This window comes from Equus caballus, unplaced genomic scaffold, assembly GCF_041296265.1.
Source record: "Equus caballus isolate H_3958 breed thoroughbred unplaced genomic scaffold, TB-T2T haplotype2-0000491, whole genome shotgun sequence".
NCBI classification, from domain to species: domain Eukaryota; kingdom Metazoa; phylum Chordata; class Mammalia; order Perissodactyla; family Equidae; genus Equus; species Equus caballus.
In genome coordinates this window covers 86,456-101,255 of record NW_027221895.1, presented here as the reverse complement: position 1 = coordinate 101,255, position 14,800 = coordinate 86,456, and the positions used below count along the sequence as shown (strand labels likewise).

At 42.1% G+C, this 14,800-nt stretch overlaps 1 long non-coding RNA gene across 1 annotated transcript; it reads right to left on the bottom strand.

The window, feature by feature from the left end:
- Nucleotides 1–361: 361 nt before the first annotated feature.
- Nucleotides 362–14,202, bottom strand: LOC138922145 (uncharacterized). Its single transcript, XR_011435223.1, has 3 exons — nt 14,061–14,202; nt 12,893–13,043; nt 362–1,769 (listed from the first exon to the last, which is right to left on the bottom strand). It is a non-coding gene; the product is annotated as an uncharacterized lncRNA (long non-coding RNA).
- Nucleotides 14,203–14,800: the final 598 nt, after the last annotated feature.

Below are 14,800 nucleotides of genomic sequence, written 5' to 3'. Positions count from 1 at the left end.
TTCAGTTCAGTTAAACCAGCATTTTCTATATAGTCTGCCACGTGTGGAAAACAGTGTTAAACTCTCTCTGATGCCTGAAGATCAAGCAGTGCATTCTCTGCCCTCAGGGAGCATTCCATCTACTTGGAGAGATGAGCCCGCCCCCCCCCCCCCCCGTTTTTTTTTTGGTGAGGAAGATTAGCCCTGAGCTAACAGATTTGGACAATAGTGAGTTTGGTTAGAAATTTGTTTCCTTCCTCCCTTCTATTTAGATATTTTCTGGAATTCATAAAATGTTCATCGACCATTTCCTCCCCAATTTGTAAAACGTTATTTCTGTCATACCTTATCTAAATGGACTCATTTTAAAACAATGAAAAGATATGTTATATATAAGGTCTGATTTATTCAATGGAAAGGCATTTATTACTATGTTACTTTGTTACCGAGACTAATTTAGGTTTTGTTACAGGAGATAGCTTTTCCAAGACTAAAAAACAGCGCAATGTCTTCATTTCTCTTAAATCATTTCGTTTCCCTGACAGTCATTTTACAATAAAAAATATGTGTATCATTCAGTCTCAGATGTAAGTGGTCCCTGGACTCTGTCCAGTTTAAATACTGGGTAACTCATTAGGGACTCAGTTTTTTAAATAATATTTTTATTTTGAGTGTTAATATTTCAAGCACTTGTTTTATTCTTAATTTCTACTTTGATTCTTAACCATTTCAGTAATATATTTGTGGTTTAACTTTTGTTACCATTTTCCCAACCCTATTTAATTAGTCTTAAAATAAGTCTGTAGCAAGTTAAACATTTAAAAATAATCTTAAAATTATAAAAGTAATATGACTATGTGATAGTACAGAAAAGAAAAAAATTCACCCCAAATATTATCTTCACATCCACTGTGATGATTTTGGTGTATTACTTGCTTTAGTTTTTTTAGTATGCACTTTAAGTATAATTTTAGATTGTTATAATGATGTACATATAGTTTTAAATTTTGGCTCTTTTCGCTTTGTATAATTGTATAAACACATAGCCATTTTGCTCCATAATTCTTTACTGTGTTTCTAATGTATTCTTAGTTACGGAGTAATATTTTGCTGGATGGATATTGGATAAATGACTCAATTGCTTCCTTATTAGTGTACATTTAGGTTTCTCTAACTTTTCACCATTGTAAATAACATGGTACTAAGTATTTTTGTGCCTCTACTGTAGTTTGGATTATTTCTCCAGGGTAGATTTCCAGAAGTGGGATTTCTGGATTGGAGGAGAAGTAAAGAAACCACTATTACTGGTAATAATAATAATGGCTGACATTTATCGACTATGTATAAAATGCCAGGCAGTGTTTCCAAGTGCTTGATATATATCACCTAATTTTCATTGTCGTAACAGCTTTTGAGGTAGGTGCCATGTTGTCCCCATTGTGTCTCTGTAGAAATAAAGGCACTGAGAGGTGAAGTGATTTACCCAGGATCTCTCACAGCTCACAGGTGGTGAAAGGAGGCTTTGAAACTGGGATTCAGACTTGGAGCCGCCTGTCTCCAGAGCGTGTGCTATCAGTTTCTGGTTGAAGCTCGCAGATGTCATCATCTGAGTCATGAAGCGTGCACGGCCTTGTTAGGTGCACGCTGCCTGGTCTTCTCATGTTGCTCAGTAGGACTGGGAGTTTCTTGTTTGATTCTGATGGTTGTGTCCCTGCGACATGTGGTGGTGGTCTTGAAAACTCTATGCTGGAAACCTTAGTCGGTGGATCTCGCAATTACTTAAGAAAGCCCTGCAGTTAAAAACATAGTGGGGTCAGAAGTCAGAGCAGACGGTGAGTCATTCAAACAGCTGTTCTCACCCACTCCCCTTGTTTGCTGGCAGAATCTCCATCCCACTACAGAGAATCTCTAACATTTTTGCCTGTTGGCTCGTGAAAGGCTTGCATAGAACTTAGAGTGGCATTAACATAGCCATTCTCAATAAGCAATAGTGATTTATGTTTTATTTTACTTCTAAGTACAAAAGGCTTGACTTTAGGATAAGTATGTAGGGGTATGTATGTATTTGTATAATTTCTTTTATGCTGAAGCAGTTTTTTTTTGAGGACCAAAGTAATTTCCTAATATATAAATGATTGCCAGTTTTAAACAGCAAAATATTTTCTCATTCGTTTGTAATACTGAGTTGGTCTATTTAGTAGATGCTAGTCTTGTATTTCTATTCCAGAAGACTACTTATTACGTTATTCCCTCAATTAACCTAAGTCAAGTTCAAGCTTTGGTGATGGTTAGTTATAATATTTTTGTGTGTGTGTGAGGAAGATTGGCCCTGAGCTAACATCTGTGCCAGTCTTCCTCTATTTTGTATGTGGGATGCCACCACGGCATGGTTTGCTGAGCGGTGTGTAGGGCTGTGGCTGGGATCCAAACCCACAAACCACGGGCCACCGAAGTGGAGCACAAGAACTTAACCACTACACCACTGGGCTGGCCCCAGTTATAATCTGCTTTTCATATAAATCTTCAAAGGCAAAGTTTAAATAAACAAATAAAAAACAAATAAAGCCATCGTTTAAAAAAATCATTAATGGCACATTGTACCTTTTATAGCTTCTTTTATAGTTATAGGCCCTCCTTTGAAAAATACAAAGCATTTTAAGTGAATAATCATATACAGAAAAATCATAATACAGATATATTAATATCCTCTCAATAAAGTTGAAGTCTGTGCTGTAAAAAGCCTTGCTGAAAAAGTGAAGATTTACTTTCCATCTGAGCAACAAACCTATAAATCTTGACTCCTTGATCTCGCTGGAGAATTCTTTCTTTCTCTGTTTAGTGAGAAATAGGGCCCAATTTAATGGAACCTTTGCTGCCTCCAACTTTTCTAGAATGAGGGATGGCTTTGGTGGTTGAATTTGTTAAGAATGAGACTTCCTTTCCCCCATTCCTAAAAGACCTGGGAGTTCCCGTCTGCTGCCGGGCACGGGGCTCCGGAAGGTGAGTTTGGGGCCACTACGTATGATGGTGCAAGATGTGCATTGTACAGCGAAACCAGATAGAGTCTCCATTTCCTAACGTGTGCAGAAGAACTGTCTGCTCCCCAGGCTAGGCATCTCTGGGTCTGTAATCACTTGGAAAGGGTGCCTGAATGTAATGTGTACAAGCGGGAAAGGGACGATAGCAGTAGGCTGTATTTCTGAGACTCACGTTCTTTCCCATACCATCACTGCCCTCCTTGTCCTGCGCCTGTGTGAGCAGCTGACACATAATTTATGTCTTAGTTGCTGAACCGAAGACCAGTTATCCATTGCACATCATGTCGGCAAACCTTACGACTTCCCTGGAGAAGTGAACACTTATTTGCAGTTGCTTTTCAATGTTCATCTTCTACGTTTTGGTCATTATAAATGTGAGTGGGGATTTAGTGCCCTGGAGCCATAAATCTTAAATATTTCAAACTGTATTTTTAATAGGACAGTCTATAGTCAGCACTACTCCTGGACAGTAAAGTTCTTAATCTAAAAACATTTAAAAAGGTGTATTCACTTAGTTATCGAATTGCCATAGGGCGGAAACTGTTTGATTCTGATAAGTATATATACCATTTCTTTTTTAATCCAGTAAATTTTAATCCATTTCTCTTTTTAATTAAATAAATTACCTTTCAGTTAAATTAGTCACTGGACATTTTCTGGCTGAATAAGGCACTTCCTGACACCGTCCGGATTTGACGGGAATTGAGACATAGTAGGAGTTTTGGTCATACTGTTTGCCTTTTTTGCTCCCTAGAGTAATGAGGTGGATTTGCCATAGCAAATGGTTTGCATAAGTATATATAATTGTCGTAGAGTTTGAGATTAAGAAGTTTTTGCTTTTATTTTAACACTTAGATGTTTTTCTACATTTCTGTTTAGAAAGAAGATAAATGTTCTCTTTAGATCAGCGTGGCAGGGATCTTGAATTGCCGTATGATCCAAGTATAGTGCCTAAGGCTTCACAGCTGCATGAATCTTCTGTTTCTACAGGCTTTCATCGAGGAGATTCCACGTTGTCCCTGGAGAATTTTTTCTCCATAGTCCTTTCTCTCAGGGAATTCATCTTTATGTGTGAACTAGGTCCCTTTGATTTAGGCCTATTTCTTAGTCTGGTCCCAAGAGAGATAAATTAGGATTAGGTTGTTACTGTTTGTAAATTAGTAAGATTATAGTAATCAAAATCTCTTCCCTGCCTCCCCCCATATTAAATAAGGACATTTGATTTATGTGAGAAGCACTCATCTCAAAAAAAGAGAGAGGGTAATTGCTACCAAAGACAGAATAGTTTCCAAATGATCAGTAATAGCTCCTCTTTGTGAAGAGCTAGTTTGGCCGTAAAGGACAGATCCTCTTCCAGTTTCACAGATTGGTTGATTTTGTCTTTTCTGTCCGCTGTTAGAGGCTTCTTCTACAGGTGGAGTAATACTAGCTAGAAGACTAGATGGTGCTTTATTTGGAAGCTTTTGGGAGTAAGTGACAGAAAACTCAACAGAAGCAGCTTGAACACCGGGGGCGTTTCTTATCTCACATAACGAAAGGTCTTGAAGTGGGAGTTTCCAAGGCTGGTTGGTCCAGCAGCTCAGTGACTTCAAGTCTTTATGTAACTACACATCCAGAGACGTGAAAAAGAGACTGTACCCGTTCTGTGTTCTTAAAGCCTGAGGAAAACTTTCCAGAAACTACGCCTCCCATCTCCCAGGCCAGAATTGTGTCCATGCCTAAACCAGTGGCTTGGTCGTGGAAATACCATCACTGTGATGAACTCTGACCCAACATAATTCACTCTGGACTGGGGAGGAGTCTCGCCTTCTCTGGAGGTCATGACAGCACAGGAGGGTGAAAAAGACTAGAGTTGTGTTAGCTAGGAAGAAGAGGAATGGTTTTTGCGTGGGCCACACAGGTGGGAAGGGAGTTCAGAGAAGATGGCCTGGAACATTTCCTGTCTGCACGTTAGCAACTGCATTGAAGAATGTTGCTGTAAAGTATATACCACTGACATGGGGAAAAATTAGCTTAACAAGGCTGTAGAAAAGAGTAAACCATCTTATTTTTGGATTGGCTTAGAGATGACTTTGCCTAGGAGCTGAGATGTAAATGTGGTTTTTTAGGGTCCCAACAAGTTTTAAGAAGCTATTAGTAGGTAGTTTTCTCACTCAGGTTTTCTCTCAGTTCTGTGTAAACCAGCACAAGCAGGGGCCTGAGTGTTTGAGAACAACAGCGTGTGGTCTTTCTCTCTCTCTAACTCAGTTTTCAGCACAGCTAATGCTACTGATGAACGTGGGAGTGTCACAGCAGTTCTTTTGTTGGCTATTCATTTTGATTTTACTGTCTTCTTGTTTTAGACAATGAATTTGCTGGTCAAACTTAGAAGGAGTTTTATTTCTTAATGTTTACATATCATAAGTTTTTTTTTTGAGGAAGATTCATCCTGACCTCACATCTGTTGCCAATCCTCCTCCTTTATTTTCTGCTCGAGGAAGATTAGCTCTGAGCTGACATCTGTGCCAGCCTTCCTCTACTTTGTATGTGGGATGTCTCCACTGCTTGGCTGAGGAGTGGAGCAGGTCCACACCTGGGATCCGAATCCACGAACCCTGAGCCGCTGCAGTGGAGCGCACGGAGCTTTAAGCACTTGGCCACAGGGCCGGCCCCTACGTATCTTAAGTTCTATTATTTTGTTTTAAAAGATTCAAATCTCCTCCAGGCCAAAGAGAAGCGATTCCTGGAAGGTTCAGAATTTTTGTACCCGCTTTGGAGGGGGACAGCCTGGCAGTGGTCTAGGCTACAGTGGGAGGGGGAGGATGTTAAAGTCTTCGGATTTTTCTGTGGGCCAAGTGAACGCACTTGGAGTAGATTCTGCGTGTGAGGATGAAGTACTCGTCCTGCTGCTGGTGCTGTAAGTGGATGAAAATGAGGGCATCTTTTCATTGTGTTGTCCTCGCTCATTATTGGCAGACGATAGCAGTGCTTACTGACTGAATTCCCATTTAGTTTTAGTAGCTTTTCTGGCGATTCAGTCTTTCTCTACTTTTTTTTTTTAAAGATATGCTATCATGTTGTGTACAAATAATGTGATTTTGTCTCCTCCTTTCTAGTTAGACTTTTTGTTTTCTGCCTCACTTCATTAACTAGAACAGAACAATGTTCTGAATTCTCATTGATAATGAGTGTTATCATGTTCCTGTATTTGAGGTTAGTTAAAAAGCTTGACATGAGGGGACTATGAGGTGGCTTCAGTTTATGGATAATAGGGCTAAAGTTTCCTTGCTGATATAATGAAAAATGGAAACCAGTGCTAAAGTAAGAGCCAAAGAAGAAAGGATATTCAAGATATAGTAATATAGAGAATTAATGATCACGAGGATGGACTAGAACATAATGGAGATGAGCGTGCATTGATCACGTGAAAGGAAGAACCAAGTCTGTCTTGTCTTCTTTGGGAAAAAACTATCATCACTAGAGCCATCTCATGGAAATGTCCGGGAAGCATTTATCTGAACTACAGGCAAAACATCTGACTCGACAGGATACGATTCTGCAGGCTGGGGAGGCGCTAGTGAGACACACACAGGAATCTGTCCCTCTGGCTCCAGAGCAGTGGGCGGTCTGGAGCCTTCTTGCTGGGCTCTTCTGCCGGTTTTGGTGAAGGTTGTCCTTGTGGATTTCCTGTGCATAAAATCCTTGCCCTAATTTCAACTACCTGTCCTGTAAGGAAACTGCAGCTGCTTCCAGGAGAGTCTATACTGTGGGGTCGGGTCCTAGGTTGGTGTATAAAGACAGAATCACATATGGCCACAATTTTTGAAAGACCCCCCAAATCGCCCATAAAGAATCACGTATGGGATTTTGTGCCTCTTATTCTGTAGAGCAATATGTAGTTATGGATGTGTAGTATCTGAACTAAGGTATAGTACAGAATAAAGTATGTGCATGTAAAATACAGTTTTAGAGTGTTTTAACTGATATAAGAGAGTATCTTGAGTTTGTGTAAACTTGTGAATGGTATCATTTCACTGTACCTTCTGTAAGATACTAGAATAAGAAATTGAAGAATATTTTGAAATTTTCACGTGGCGACAGGAACTCTTTTATGTTTTAAATAGAGCATATTATATATTTCTGTGTGTGATTACTTTGAGAAAATTTAGTTTCTTAAAGTTTTAAAGATAGAAAGCAGAATAAACATGTGGCTATTTTGAAGTTAACATTTATTTATCCTGATTATTTTTAAAGTCAGTTTTAGAACGATAATTATAATGCCATATTGAATGCTTTATTTATTTATTTATTTTTAAAGATTGGCACCTGAGCTAACATTTATTGCCAATCTTCTTTTTTTGATTTCTTCTTCTCCCCAAAGCCCCCCAGTACATAATTGTATATTCTAGTTGTCCAGGTCCTTCTGGTTGCGCTGTATGGGACGCCACCTCAGCATGGCCTGAGTGGTGCCATGTCCACACCCAGGATCCAAACCGGCCAAACCCTGGGCTGCTGAAGCAGAGCATGTGAACTTAACCCCTCGGCCGAGGCTGGCCCCTGGATGCTTTGTTTTTAATCTAAGTGCTAGCCATATCTTTTTGACACCGGATGGGAACGTAGAGATGGGCATTCAGCCTGGTAATTATTCTCATAAATACGTAGGAAAAGTTCACAATTGCTGTTTTTTTCTTGCGTGTGGCTTGAGACCTGGGGGATTTTATCCTCCAGTCATTTCCGAAGAGAGACTAACTGGGGATTCTGACCTTTCCTGCTTGCCTGGCACCCCTCCTGAGCATCCAAAATGGGACCTTCAGGCCTAAACTGTTTGGTAAATGTCTGGTTCTGGTTTGTCTAAGAGTGAGACTCTTTGAGCAGCAAGGACTTCTCGGAGAGGAAGTTCGTCTTTGTAATGTCTGGGGGATCCACGCGGCTGCTGATGAAGAAATCACGCAGGTAAAGAACTGGGATCCTGACATTGGCGAGAGAAGCTCTCTACACCTTCCTTTTAGTGCCACGGGCCCTGCTCTGGTCTGCGGAGCCACAGGGAGATGGAACTTGTTTGTCCTCGGAGGATGACGTAGTGCAAACAGTTTTAGACATGAAAGAGTACAGGCAGGCATGTACTTTGGAAAGATTGCTTAAGAGGGCATTCTTTGATGAAGGGCACAGCTGGTTGTTTTTCTCTCAAAAATAGGATAGCAGTGGGAGTGCGCAACTGATGTTCCCACTTTATCAGAGAGAAGCCCTTGTCCCCAGCCTTCATGGTGACTTTATATTATGGGGATTTAGGACATCCACTTTCTTCATTTTTAAAAATTTAACTTTGGGGCCAGCCCAGTGGCGCAGCGGTTAAGTGCGCACATTCCGCTTCGGCAGCCCGGGGTTCGCTGGTTCGGATCCCGGGTGTGGACATGGCACCGCCTGGCAAGCCATGCTGTGGTAGGCGTCCCACATATAAAGTAGAGGGAGATGGGCAAAGATGTTAGTTCAGGGCCAGTCTTCCTCAGCAAAAAGAGGAGGATTGGCGGCAGATGTTAGCTCAGGGCTAATCTTCCTCAAAAAGAAAAATTTAACTTTGCTTTATAATACGATACACAGTCCTCATTCAAATTTTGCCAATTGTCTCAACTTTCATTTTTTAAAAACAGCTTTACTGAGGTATGATTGGCATAAAATAAGCTGTACATATTTAATATATGCAGTTTGATCAGTTTGGTATATACCTATAAAACCATCACCATCAAGATAATGAACATATCCGTCACCCTCAAAAGTTCCTTCATGCCCCTTTGTTTTTGCTTTTTGAGGAATATTAGCCCCGAGCTAACTGCTACCAATCCTCCTCTTTTTGCTGAGGAAGACTGGCCCTGAGCTAACATCATGCCCATCTTCCTCTACTTTATATGTGTGACACCTACCACAGCATGGCTTGCCAAGTGGTGCCATGTCCGCACCCGGGATCCGAACTGGCAAACCCCGGGCCGCCAAAGTGGAACGTGCGCACTTAACCACTGCACCACGGGAACAGCCCCCATCATGGCCCTTTGTGATACCTCTCTTATGTCCTTCTCCAATCCGTCCGTCCATCCCCAGGCAACCATGAATCTGCTTTCTGTCACTGTAGATTTAGTTCACATTTTGTAAAATTTTATATAAATGGAAATATGCAGTCTGCGTGCCCTTTTTTCTGGCTTTTTTTTTTTTCCAACTCAGCATACTCATTTTGAAATTCATCTATGTTGTTGGACCTATGAATAGTTCACTCGTTTTTATTGCTTAGTAGTCTAATGTATGGATATGCCAAAACTTGGTTATCCATTGACTTGTTATTGGACATTTGAGTTGCTTCCAGTGTTTGGCCATACAAGTCTTTGTATGGACATATGCTTCCATTTCTCTTGGTAAATACCTGGGAGTAGAGTGACTGGATTGTAGGGTAGGTGTATGTTAACTTTTAAAAAAACTGCTCAACTGTTTTCCAAAGTGGTTGTATTATTTTACATTTCCATCAGCAGTGTTTGAGAGTTCTGACTGCTCCACATCCTGGCCAGTCTTTTTAATTTTAGCCATTCTAGTAGTTGTGAAGTGGTTTCTCAATGTGGTTTTAATTTGCATTTTCCTAATAACTAATAATGTTGAGTATCTGTCTATGTACTTTTTGGAAAATGGCCTCCTTTTGAAAACATGAAAGAGAAATGTTGATCAAATCTTGGTTTTCTTGTAAAATCTGACATTTGTCCTTGCCTATATGATGTGAGTGAAAAAAAGAGAGAGGTGAGAAGGGCAGGTGTGACTAGACCTGGCCCTCTCTTACTGAAAGGAGATTCAGAAGTACAGCCTAGAAATAGGGTTGTCGAGAGGCTACACAAGGTAAGGAAATCAGATGAAACAAGGAGAGTGGAAGGGAAAGATTAGGGCCTGTGACCACTAAAGGAAGTTTGTAGTATCAGATTCTCTCATTTGCTTTTTTTTTTCTTTTTTGGGGGGCAGTGAGGAAGATTCACCCTGAGTCAACATCTGTGCCCATCCGCTTCCATTTTATATGTGGGACACTGCCACAGCATGGCTTGATGAGTGGTGTGTAGGTCCTTGCCCTGGATCTGAACCTGCGAACCCTGGGCCACTAAATAACCACTGTGTCACTGGGCCGGCCTCTCATTTTCTTAAAACCACATGTTCTTTATTCCAGATTACAAATCTGAATGAGACTTCTACTAGGAAAGTGCCTTTGAAAGTATAGAGTATAGATACTGCTCCTGCTTTCTTCCTACTTCCTTATTTCTTCCTGCCGTCTGAGACTTCTTTGAACCTGGTTTTTTGAACGTCTCCAGGGGCCTCATAATTGTCATGTGTGATGACTTGTTTTCAAGCTCTCATCTTAGATTTTTCTGTGGGATGCGGCTTTCTTGACCTCCTCTCTCTTCTTGAGACTCATCTCCTTGGCCTTAGTGACACCACTAAATTTTGGGTTTTTTTTTTTGCTGCTTCTCTGATTTCTTTGAGGATTTCACTTGTTTCATGAACCTGGGTTTCAGGGAGGGCCATACTCAGTGTGCTGGTCCCATTTTGTTTCTTTGCACTGGAATCTTTGCACCTTGCGTGGATTCAGCCACGCTTGGTGAGCAGAGGGCTTCCCTTCCCATCTAGAACTCAGGTCTTTGTGTGCTGACTTTTAGTATTTTTTTTCTGGGTATCACCTTGGTAACAACCCATCTGAAACCACATTTGCCTCCTGTGTCCCTAGATGACTCCAGACTTGCCTCTTCCTCTCATGGTGCTGCCATTCTCTCAGGCTCCCACTGTTGAGTCTACCCTGTCATCCATGCTTCTTCCCTCTGCGTTCAGGTCTGTGAGACTTTGTATTATACCTCTCATCTCTGTCTCCATCTTTACCGTCATGCCACCATCATGCCAATTCAGGTTTTCATCACTCTCTGCTAGGATTGTGACAGTGGCTTCCTAACTGGTCACTTAGTGTCTGTCTCTCTCCTCTCCAGTCTACTCACTGACATCTCTGATCGATCGGTCTTGTTAGCTCACTGGGTTGTTCATGGTTTGTTTTGAAAAAGTCTATGATTTCTGCCAAACATGATTTATTTATCTGAAATTTGTTTTTTGGGTTCTCCTAATGTCATCCCTGACTACTTTACGGTCTTATGTTCTGTCACTCACCTACACAAAACTCTGCGCTACAGCAGAATTGGTCTCTTTATTATTCCCTGACTACCTGATGGATACACATGCCCACTGCTGCTACTCTGTGAAATCTGTTCCATTCTCTAAGAGATTTCTCATTCCTCCTCCCCATAGCTATGTCTTGGCCTTATTTCAAGGTTTTCCTGTTTCCAGTTCTTCCCTGAAGTCTTGCTTGGTCGTGTCATCTTTAAGTAATCATTCTCTCCTTTGAAATTATGGTCTGTGACAGGCAGTTGAACATTTTGTGTTATTGTTCATTTTTAAGGAACTTTTCTTCTCTAACCAGAATTCAATTTCCCTGAGTTCGAAGTCTCTAAGTCCCTGTGGTGTGCGTGCACTCTTCCAGATGCTTGAGTTATAATCGTAATGATGCCTTACAATAATTCTAGAAATAATGATGCCTGACAAAGGAAGAGGAAACACCGGGTTGTATGACTGCATTTGCTAGCACTGATATCTGGTGGAAACCAAAAGATTTCACTCATTCTGACTGTTGAGTGCCTGCCATGTGCCAGGTGCTCTCACGGATTCCCTCATGCTGAATCCTAGTGGTCTTTTGAGGCAGGTGTTGTTATCCCCATTTTACAGTTGGGGAAACTGAAGCTTACACCTGTGTATGCCCAGGGCTACGCAACTGCTTAGTGGCCGAGCTGGGATTAAAATATTTCCCCTGTCTGTCTGACTCCCAAACCTTCTCTTCCCTGTACCATAGTCTTTGCAGGCCTGGTTGGCGAGGCCTTCATATGGGGGTTATTCTGAGGTACTGTTAACACTCCATTTCTAAGATGTCAGATTATCTGTGGTAAATGTTTCAAGTACATGGGAATGGAATTAAGTTGAGGAGATAAAGCAATTCATTTACACCATTCACTCGTATTTACTCTCTTTTTCTCATTGACTCTCACGGTTTGTGCAATGTATAGTCCATTCAGAAGCCCTTTAAATAATGGCCAAGGAAAGTGCAGATTACGTATATAGGTTTCTGAAGGTTAGCCTACGCAAGTGGTTTTTGTCAGTTTGACAGGTAACTCGATTTCTGGTTGTAGGGCAGGAATTTTGAGAATTGAGGCTAGCTTCTCAGAGGAAGCTAGGCAACATTCTTAGGTTGAACTCAGTCTGCCCTTGAAAAGGTGGTTCAGTTATTTGATTAGGGGTGTATGGATTATAGGATGTGGTCAGTTTCCAAATGTAAGTACAAAAGAACGTGTCCTAGACTCACTTGAAAAAAAGTTCAATCTGTAGCTTCCCTCCCAAAAGCGTCATGTGAAATAAGATTATCTGTAGTATTTAGTGAGTATCAAAGAGTGAGGAAATATAAGTGAACAGTTTCAGCTGCCTGGGGGCAGAAGCAATGATTCATATATTTGAGATCTGCACCCCAGACCTTCCTGGTTTGTACTCAGTCAAGAAGAGAGGCATCAAGTAGGTTTCATGACAGAACAGAAAACAGTTTATTGATGGTGTGGGAACACCTTAGAAAGGAATAGAAATCATCAACTTTAGCACCCACCAGGGTCTGTGTGTCAGCATGCCTGGACCAGTTCAGAACAATGGCCCCCACCAATGTCTCAGTCTCTGGAGATGTCCCTCCTCTCACCAAGGTGCCCCCAGAACCCACCAGAACAGAAGGACTCCAGTGCCTTTAAGGGAACTCCAGCCCACGAACCCAAGCAGAGTCTTTCCAGACTGCATGCCCTCACCTTCTCGCTCTGCCTCAATGGGCTCTAGATGCTCCAGCTGGAATCCAGAGAAGATTGGCATGGCTCTCCATTTCTAAGCCAGACTGAAAGCTCCTGGAGGACGGAGACCACTTGGCCATTTTCAGCACTCAAATTTGACCCTCTACGTCACCTGGCGCAGGAAATACAAGTGGCCACATATAGTCAAGACAATCTAGAAGAAGAACAACCCCGGAGAGCTTCCACTACCAGATATGAAGCCTTAGTATAAAGCTACAGGCATCAGGGCAGCGTGCCGTCCTACTGCAAGGACAGCCACAAGGAGAAGGAAGAAGAAGAGAGAGTCCCCCTGAGACCCACAGACATGAACATTTGTATGTGACAGAAGAGTCAGGCCGAGCATTGGGGAGAAGACAGTCTTCTCAGTCAGTGGTCCAGGGGCACTGGCTATCCAGACGGGAAAGAATTCACCTTGACTCCTGCCTCACACCATAAACAAAGGTCAATTCCAGATGATTTTACATCCAAATGTGGATGTTTAAAACAATGGCATTTGTAGTAGATAATACAGGGGAATATTTTCATGACTTTGGGGCAAGCAAAGATTTCTTAGGCAGGTCAGAGGGTACACTAAACATAAACACAAAAATGTATAAATTGGACTTTATTATTAAGAACATCTCCTCGTCAAATGATATCTTCGAGAGAGTGAGAAGGCAAGAACAGAATGGGAATAAACACTTGCCATATTTTATCTGGAAAAGCCTCATGTAAGATACGTAACTAACTCCCGTAAATTATTAAGAAAACAGACAACCTACCAGAAAAAATGGGCAAAAGATTCAACTAGGCGTTTCACAAAGAAGAAAATTAAATGCCCAACAAGTATTTGAAAAGGTGCATAACATTGTTACTGGTGGGGAAAATGTAAATTAACACCAAGATGTGATACTAATGCACAATGACTAAAACAAAACCACTGAAAATATGAAGAGTCGGTGAGGATGGAGAGTAACTGGGCCCTCACAGACTGCTGAGGGTGTCCGCCACTTTCAAAAGCTCTTTTAAGATCTCCTGAAGATGGAGCTTCACATACTCTAGGTCCCCAAAATTCCTCTCTTAGATAAACACCCAATAGAAATGCCTACATATGTTCCTCACTGCGAAAGAACATTATCACTTAGTTTACCTATTTCCAAGTCCTCAGGACCTAATTCTGTGTTTTTATTGTTTTCCTTCTGGTCTGGGGCTTTTATACATTGCTGGGTGGTAGAGGAGTGGTTTTTTCGCATGGTGGTAGAATTCGGTTGCAGTTACAGCCCGTCGCCACTAGATGGGGGTCTAGTGCCGCGTGTTCTGAGCTCTCTGCCTTCGGGCAAGATGGCGGCGCCCAGTGCGCTTTGCTGGGTGGGGGTGGGGAGGTGGGGGCGGTTTCTCTTGCGCACCAATGTGGATTCATCAGTTTTGTTCCCTGGTCTCCCGGGGCCCTGGGTTTATGGGGTCCGCGCACACGGAGGCTTTCCCCCGTCAGCGGGTTTCCACTGTACCGGTGGACGGGAGTCCTAGGTGATCCCCCGTCATGCGTCCCCGCCCCCGCTCCTTCCCGACCCGTGCAGCGATCCCGGTTTCTAGGGGAGGGAGCAAAGTTCTCTCCTACCCCGTTCCAGCTCCTCCGAGGTGGGCAGCAGGGGGTCCATCCTCTGTCTTTTGATACTGTAGGTCTCTGAGTCCTGGCATTAGGTTCATTAGCTGCAATTCAGGGTTTTTTTGTCAGTCCTTTGTTGTACTTTGGAGGGGAGAGAGTCCCGGGTCAGCTCACCCCGCCATTTTGCTCAAATCCTACGTGAACAGACTATTTTCTTAACTAAACAAGCTTCCAGCTGACGCCCCCACTGATTCTGAGGGGGCTTCTTTCTCAAACTCTCAGAG